This window comes from Schistocerca nitens, chromosome 9, assembly GCF_023898315.1.
Source record: "Schistocerca nitens isolate TAMUIC-IGC-003100 chromosome 9, iqSchNite1.1, whole genome shotgun sequence".
NCBI lineage: Eukaryota > Metazoa > Arthropoda > Insecta > Orthoptera > Acrididae > Schistocerca > Schistocerca nitens.
In genome coordinates, this window is record NC_064622.1 from 48,555,662 (window position 1) to 48,564,612 (window position 8,951).

An 8,951-nucleotide genomic window follows, 5' to 3' on the forward strand; every position below is an offset into this window, starting at 1 on the left:
AATCAGATCTACTCCAGTTTATTGGCTTCCACTGTTAACCGGTATAATGCCTCCTGATCTACGCAGATGTACTGCCCTTATGAAAGAATTCCACAAGATCTCCAGGAATTCTAACCTACCCGTGCATAGCGACCTGCCACTTTTAAATCGCAAGAGACTGAAATCACGCCATCCAACTCTGTGCGATGCTGCTGACATGGTTGCTAAGAATTTCAAATCTCTTGAAGAATGGAAAGTTCGGTGGGAAGCAGTGACAGATGTGCACCTGCATACCTTCTTCTCAGGTGCTAAACTTCCAAGTGGATTCGACTTACCACGCAAGACCTGGACTACTCTCAACAGAATCCGTACCAGCTATTGGCGATGCAGGGATGCTCTCTTTAAGTGGAAGAAGCTGCCTGATCCAGCCTGTGACTGCGGGGCTCCATACCAGACTGTTCACCACATTGTCAGTGAATGCAGGATTCGAGCCTATCACGGCGCCAAAGAGGACTTCCTGCTAGCAACTCCAGATGCAGTGCGCTGGATTGAAGGACTGGATATTCAGTTATAAAGACAAACTTAAGTTCCTTGTGTGTCAATATGTACATATGTATAAGTAATTTAATTTCATGATATGCCTGTATTAGCCATACGCTAAATAAATATGCATTACTAGTCGCTAAGCCATTCTTCCTTGGGAAATATACATACACTATAAACTAACGAATAATAGAACCTCCAGTCCCTAGAAAGCGGTACTCCGTGAAACGAGGTGGACTGTTGGAAGAATTTAGTTTGACACGAGGAGGATTGGCTACGGATGCAAACGGAGGCATCAGCGTATTTGAATGCATGATACTGGCACCTCGCAGCTTCAGCCACGTACTAGCGTAATAAATAAGAACAGGGTAGCCAGGAGCATACCATCGCGATCCGACCTAACTGATACTGATCTGAATATGTGCAAGAAGCCAGATAATGTCAAATAAATATGACGGCAATTTCCGCACTGTAACGAAATGACACTTCCTAAGGCCTGCAACGGAAGGTGAGACGATCTCTAGTCCGTCAGGAATGGGCCTGGAAAGCGTCTCTCCGCGGTTTTATGGACTCGCACACAGCGCACCAGTGTGCCTACTCCGAGAGAATTCTATAGCCAACTTTACCGGCGGTGGTAGTTACGACCCTTCTTCCGGCTTCTGGCTGGCGGCGCAGCGGACCTCCTGGTGTTACATCTCTATTGGTCCATCATGGCCAAGGGACATCGACTGGTTAAGTAATTGTCACTGTCAATAAAATTCACCAGGAACCACTTAATTTAAGTTATTATTTTATTTTATTGTGAAGGCTACCAGTTTCGGCATTTAATTATGCCATCTTCAGAAACGTCTTCGAATGAATCAATAGTGTAACGACTGAATTCACGATATCCAGAGATTTATGGCGCTATACGACAAGTTCCTTTCTTTGGATAAATGCGTATGGGGCCTGAAGATGGCATAATAAAATACCGAAACGGTTAGCCTTCACAATAAAATAAGATAATTTTTTAAAATACACGGCTGTTGGTGAATTTGACATTGAGAAACCTGGTGTTAAGGTTGACTGATCTCTCATGGCGCCAGGTCAACAACCGTGGCAGAATAAGCGTCTACATATGCGATGGCGTGTCTGTGGGCGAGCCGCGTGGTTTGAGGCGTGATGTCACGGACTGCGCGGTCCTTCCCTCCGGAGGTTCGAGTCCTCCCTCGGGCATGTTGTTCTTAGCATAAGTTGGTTTAAGTACTGTGTAAGTCTAGGGACCGATGACCTAAGCAGTTTGGTCTCTTAGGAATTCACGCATATTTGAACATTTTCTGTGGTCGAAATTTGAACGTAGTGCTCCGAGGCTAACAGATTTACGCCGTCTTGTGAAATTTATTGGATCCTCCCACTTCACGGTCCTTTACCTAGGCAACACATCGGTGGTTTCAGGAAGTTGAGCCAAAAATGATGTTAATGTATAAATTTGAGGGTAAAGTTTATGACTTGTCAGTGAACTACGCGACAGGCCCCTGATTACTCCCCATGGAATCGTAATTAAGTATACTGTCACAGATGGTTACGATTCGAGCACACCTCCTGGATCGATCCAATATTCCACTTGTCAAGTGGTCCCAACCCTTTCTTTCTTTCCTTTTTTCTTTTGAATCATCAATCTTCAGGCTGGTTTCAAGCGGCCCGCCGCGAATTCCTCTCCTGTGCCAACATCTTCATCTCAGAGTAGCACATCCAACCTAAATCGTCAAGTATTTGCTGGATATATTCCAATCTCCTTCTTCATCTACAGTTTTTGCCCTCTACAGCTCCCTCTAGTACCACGAAAGTCATTCCATGGTGTCTTAACAGAAGTCCTATCATCCTGTCCCTTTTCCTTATCAGGTTTTCCACATATTCCTCACCTCTCCGATTCTGCGCCGACTCTCCTCATTCCTTGCCTTACCAGCCCAACTAATTTTCAACATTCGTATGTAGCACCACATCTCAAATGCTTCGATTCTCTTCTGTTCCGGTTATGCCACAATCCATGTTTCGCTACCACACAATACAGTGCTCCAAACGTACATTCTCAGAAATTTCTTCCTCAAATTAAGGCTTATGTTTGATTACTCTTGACCAGGAATGCCCATTCTGACAGTGCTAGTCTGCTTTTGATGTCGTTCTCGCTCCGTCCGTCATTGGTTATTTTGCTCCCTAGGTAGCAGAATTCTTTAACTTCATCTACTTCGTGATGATCTATCCAGATCTCATTTCTGCTACTTCTCGTCTTTCTTCGATTTACTTTCAGTCCATACTCTGTACTCATCAGAATTTTCATTCCATTCAGGAGATCATGTAATACTTCTTCATTTTCACTCAGAACAGAAATGTCATCAACGAATCGTATGATTGATATCGTTTCATCTTGAATTTTGATTCCATTGCTGAACCTTTCTCTTATTTCCATCATTGCTTCTTCGCTGCACAGATTGAACAGCAAGGGTGGAAGAATACATTCCTGTCTTACATTATTTTTTTATCGGAGCACTTCGTTCTTGGTCGTCCAGTTTTATTATTCCCTTTGGCTCTTGTAAATATTGTGTATTACCCGTCTCGCCCCACAGCTTACCCCTATTTTTCTCAGAATTTCAAGCATCTTGCACCATTTTACATTTTTGAACGCTTTTTCCAGGTCGACAACCTTTATTCTGGCAAAATTCATGATTCCCGCACAGGGAGGCAAATATTACAGCTCGCGATGAACGGAAAAATTGGGATCGAGACTCGATCCGGAAAAAAAATTTTCGTGTGTCACAAGCAGCTGATCTCAGTGCATGATGTTTACCAAAGCTGTAATCCTCAGTGCTGCTTCAGAGATGCTTGCGTGTCTTAAGGACTTTGTATTGTGAAGATACTGACACGGTATAACGACAGACATAGTAACCATCAGTGATGTATCCACGTCTCGACAGTCATTCCCTATGCGGAATCACGAATTATATGAGCGTAATGGTTGTGACTACATGACATATGGAAGGTTACATCGGTCCAGGAGGCGTGTCAGGATAACGGAAGTAGTTAAGGTAACCACTGACCATAAAGGTGATTTGATTTTAACTCCAGGTCCGACACAAGTTTTCATGAGTTGCAAGCAGCTGACGTCATTACATAGGTTCATTATATAGGTGCAGGATGCGAAATAACATTGACGAAAATAGTAACTGCAACACCAAAAGGTAAAAAAACTAGAGTAATGAGACTTTGGGAATACATTTGTCCAGGAAAAATATTTAAATGCATTGCGAGACCGCAGGTCAATGTAGTCGCGAATAAGCTACTGAAAATGTTAAATGCTGTCACACTAGTAACTGGCTTAACAGCCAGATTGTTGAAAGGAAGCATGGAAACGTGCATGCATTGTGTTGTACAGGTGTCGTGTATCAGTTTGTGGGATGTACTTCCATGTCTGTTGCAATTGGTCAGTAAGTACAGGAACGGTTAATGCTAGTTATGGATGACGCTGCAGTTGTATTCTGATGGTGTCACATATGTGCTCGACTGGAGACAGATTAGCTTATCGAGCAGACCAATGCAACACTTCCACACTCTGTAGAACATGTTGGTTTACAACAGTGGTTTGTAGGCGAGCGTTAGCCTATTGGAAAACACCTCCTGGAACGCTGTTAATGAATGGCGGTACGATATATCAAATCACCAGAATGACGTTCAGTTCCACGGCCAGGTTGTTGGGATAATCACGAGACTGATACGGCTGGCGTACTAAATTGAACTCCAGAGTACAACTCCAGGCGTAGGTCCAGTGTGTTTACCACGCAGACAGGTTCGGGGAAGTGACAACAGAATGACTATTCACGTTGGTATGTAGACTGCATAAATCTGACGACATACCTTCAGAAAAATATCATCCACACACTTCTAGAGATTGCAAGGGCTAACAAGTGCGAGGATTATCGTCCTATCAGCTTAGCAACTCATGCATCGAAGATATTGAATAATATACAGAAGAATGGAAAATAAAATTCAGATGACGATCAGTCTGGCTTTAGGGAAGGCACCAGAGAGGCAATTCTGACGTTGCGATTGATAATAAAAACAAGACTAAAGAAAAATCAAGACACGTTCGTAGGATTTATCGACCTTGAAAAGCGTTAGACAATGTAAAATGGCGCAAGATGTTCGAAATTCTGAGGAAAATAGTGGTAAGCTATGGGGAGAGACGGGTAATATACAATATGTACATGATCCAGGGGGGAATAACAAGAGTGGACGACTAAGAGCGAAGTGCTCGGATTAAAAAGGGTGTAAGACCGGGATGCAGTCTTTCGCCCCTACTGTTCTGTCTGTACATCGAAGAAGCAATGATGGAAATAAAAGAAAGGTTCAGGAGTGGGATCAAAATTCAGGGTGAAAGTATATCATTGATACGATTCACCGATGACATTTCTATTGTGAGTGAAAGTAAAGAAGTGTTACATGATCTCCCGAATGGAATGGACAGTCTGATAAGTACAGAGTATGGGTTGAGAGTAAGTTGAAGACAGACGAAAGTAGTGAGGAGTAGCAGAAACGAGAATAGCGAGAAACTTAACATCTGGATTCATGGTCACGCAGTAGATGAAGTTAGAGAATTCACCTATTTAGGGAACAAAATAACCAATGAAGGACGGAGGAAGGAGGACATCAAAAGCGGACTAGTACTGGCAAAATGGGCATTCCTGGCCAAGAGAAGTCTGCTATTATCAAATACAGGCTTTAATGTGAGGAAGAAATTTTTGAGAATATGTGTTTGGAGGACAGCATTGTATGGTAGTGGAACATGGACTTCGGAAAAGGAGGTTCTGCACAGAATGGGAAAGGAAAGGAATATGCCGAAAATACTGACAATGAGAAGGGATAGGACGATAGGGCACCTGTGAAGACATCAGGAAATGACTTTCATGGTACTAGAGGGAACAGTAGAGGAAAACCGAGACTGGAATACATACAGCAGATGACTGAGGACGTAGGTTGCAAGTGCTACTCTGAGATGAAGAGGTTGGCACAGGAGAGAATTGGTGGCAGGCCTAAACAAACCAATCAAATGAGAAGAAAATGAAAGAAAAATGGTTGTTGCAGGTCTGAAGTGGCCTCTATCTAACCAACACACGGCCATTACTAGCACTGTGGCAGAACCAGGTTTCATCAGAAAACATTACTGACCTCTACCCTATCCTTCAATGCAGTTACACTACTGGCCATTAAAATTGCTGCACCACGGAGTGACGTGCTACAGACGCGAAATTTAACCAACAGGAAGAAGATGCTGTCATATGCAAATATTTAGCTTTTCAGAGCATTGAAACAAGGTTGGCGCCGGTGGAGACACCTACAACGTACTGACATGAGGAAAGTTTCCATCCGATTTCTCGTACACAAACAGCAGTTGACCGGCGTTGCCTGATGACACGTTGTTGTGATGCCTCGTGTAAAGAGGACAAATGCGTACCATCACGTTTCCGACTTTGATAAAGGTCGCATTGTAGCCTATCGCGATTGAGGTTTATCGTGTCGCGACATTGCTGCTCGCGTTGGTCGAGATCCAATGACTGTTAGCAGAATATGGAATCGGTGGCTTCAGGAGGGTAATAAGGAACGCCGTGCTGGATCCCAACGGCCTCGTATCACTAGCAGTCGAGATGACAGTAATCTTATCCGCATGGATGTAACGGATCGTGCAGCCACGTCTCGATCCCTGAGTCAACAGATCGGGACGTTTGCAAGACAACAACCATCTGCACGAACAGTTCGACGACGTTTGCAGCAGCATGGACTATCAGCTCGGAGACCATGGCTGCGGTTACCCTTGACGCTGCATCACAGACAGGAGCGCCTGCGATGGTGTACTCAACGACGAACCTGGGAGCACGAATGGCAAAACGTCAATTTTTCGGATGAATCCAGGTTCTGTTTACAGCATCATAATGGTCGCATCCTTGTTTGGCGACATCGCGGTGAACTTACATTGGAAATGTGTATTCGTCGTCGCCATACTGGCGTATCACCCGGCGTGGTGGTATGGGGTGTCATTGGTTACACGTCTCTGTGGTATACACCACTTGCAACAAACACCGAACAACGCGCTCCAGTACGCGGCCGCCAAATACATCGCTGGCCGCACTTCTCTGGGCGGCCCGCTGCTTCCATCGCTGGCCATCTTCACACGCACGCTCCCTTACGTGGCCGAGAAATACATCGCTGGCCGCACTTCTCCGGGCGGCTCGCGGCTACCATCGCTGGCCGCCTTCGCGCTCGCGCGTTTGTCAGCACTCAGCAATTGGCTACCCCAGGAATCATTGCGATTGATTTTCCCGGGAAGACAGTGAACCCAGCCGATGGCTCCATTAACTAGCAAGCCTTATATAAACCCGGCCGCCGCCGCAAACGACAGTTCTCATCGGGAAGTGCAGTACGCCGTGTTCCAGCTGCTTGTGGATGACTCGCCGCACCACTCGAGGTTACCTGGCTGCTCGGCGAAAAATCTTGCGACATCACTCGGAGAGACTGAACTTCACTGGACTTGGGAATAATTACGGGACGTGCACCCCACCATGCACATTCGGACATTGGTATAACCAAACTTTAATTCTGCATTACTTCTGAGTGTGAGCCTGGGTAGACGCTTGGCTAACATAATTGTTAAAAAGTGATTTGTGATTTAATAAACCAGACTGAAGAGGTTATTGTGTTATTCCTGGTTATAACAGTCTCGGCCACCTCTCGTTCGCATTGACAGCACTTTGAACAGTGGACGTTACATTTCAGATGTGCTACGACTCGTGGCTCTACCCTTCATTCGATCCCTGCGAAACACTATATTTCAGCAGGATAATGCACTACCGCATGTTGCAGATCCTGCACGGCCCTTCTGGATACAGAAAATGTTCGACTGCTGCCCTGGCCAGCACATTCTCCAGATCCCTCACCAATCGAAAACGTCTGGTCAATGGTGGCCGAGCAACTGGCTCGTCACAATACGCCAGTCACTACTCTTGATTAACTGTGGTATCGTGTTGAAGCTGCATGGGCAGCTGTACCTGTACACGCCATCCAAGCTCTGTTTCACTCAATGCCCTGGCATTTCAAGGCCGTTATTACTGCCAGAGGTGGTTGTTCTGGGTACTGATTTCTCAGGGTCTATGCACCCAAATTGCGTGAAAATGTAATCACATGTCAGTTCCAGAATAATATATTTGTCCAATGAATACCCGTTTATCATCTACATTTCTTCTTGGTGTAGCAATTTTAATGGCCAGTGGTGTAGATACCACCGGAGTTGCAAATGGCGGTGGCCTCGGGTCAGTGGAATGCACTCTGCAGGGCGTCAGGCTTGAAGCTCTCCTTGAAGCAACCGGTTCTTAAGAGTTCGATGTTTCACTGTGGCGTCAGCTGCGTGTTGCTGTTGCACATGCAGTACGGTGCACCAGAGCCATACGCCAGCACGATGGTCTTCTCTCTCTGTAGCGCCACATGACCGTCCGACCGCTGCTGGTAGTCATGTACAGCCAAGGCTTTCTGCAATATCGTAGAAGGAACATCAATGTCCTCGTAGCCATGTTGCATGACGTCGTTCAAATTCAGTGAGGTGTTGATATTGTAGTCTTTGTCGCCTTAAAAGCATTCTTGACTAACATCACCTCTCCACATCTAACCTCGTTGATGACAAAGTTCACGATCGTTCCAGAGTGTAATTAAAGCAAACCTGATTTGATTGAATTTTCTCATTTTGAGAGTCATGGGCGATCTTTTTTAATCGTTAAAAGAAAAACAGACAACAGCCAAGAACGCGTAAAATATTTCGTTATTTATGATAACCAGTTTCAACATACATTTGCCGTCATTTTCAGGCCTTAAAACTCTTTTTGTTGTAAAACGTGTGCGAGGTGCCAGGGCTAGCAGTGTATTTAACTCTAAATTCTTCTAGAATCTTCGTATGGAAATGATGCTTTAAGCCCCCCCCCCTTTTCTAACTCCTACTTTTGCTGTTGCACATGGATTAAGAAGAAACACGAACTGACTGTAATCGACCCTGCAAGTGGAGTAGAAAAGAGTTTGGCACCTGCAGTAATTTAATTGGATAGAAATTAAGGAAAGTTTCACTAACGTAGTGAGAAATGAAAGGGTTGCTCTACCGATTAACAGAATGAAAGTTCTGTCCAAAATAACAATTTGATTTATTATGACCAAACTCAAAATAGTAAACAAAACACATGAAACATTTACAATACATCAAATTGGATACTCAAATAAATGCTGTGAAGGTGAGGTTTTCCATAAACTAGATTGTGACATTTATGACCAAGTGGTATGTGGAGCCAATTCCTTGCAACTAAAATCTTAAGAGAAACACCCAGCTGCTACAGTAGTGAGAACTCAGACAATGAACACCCAAG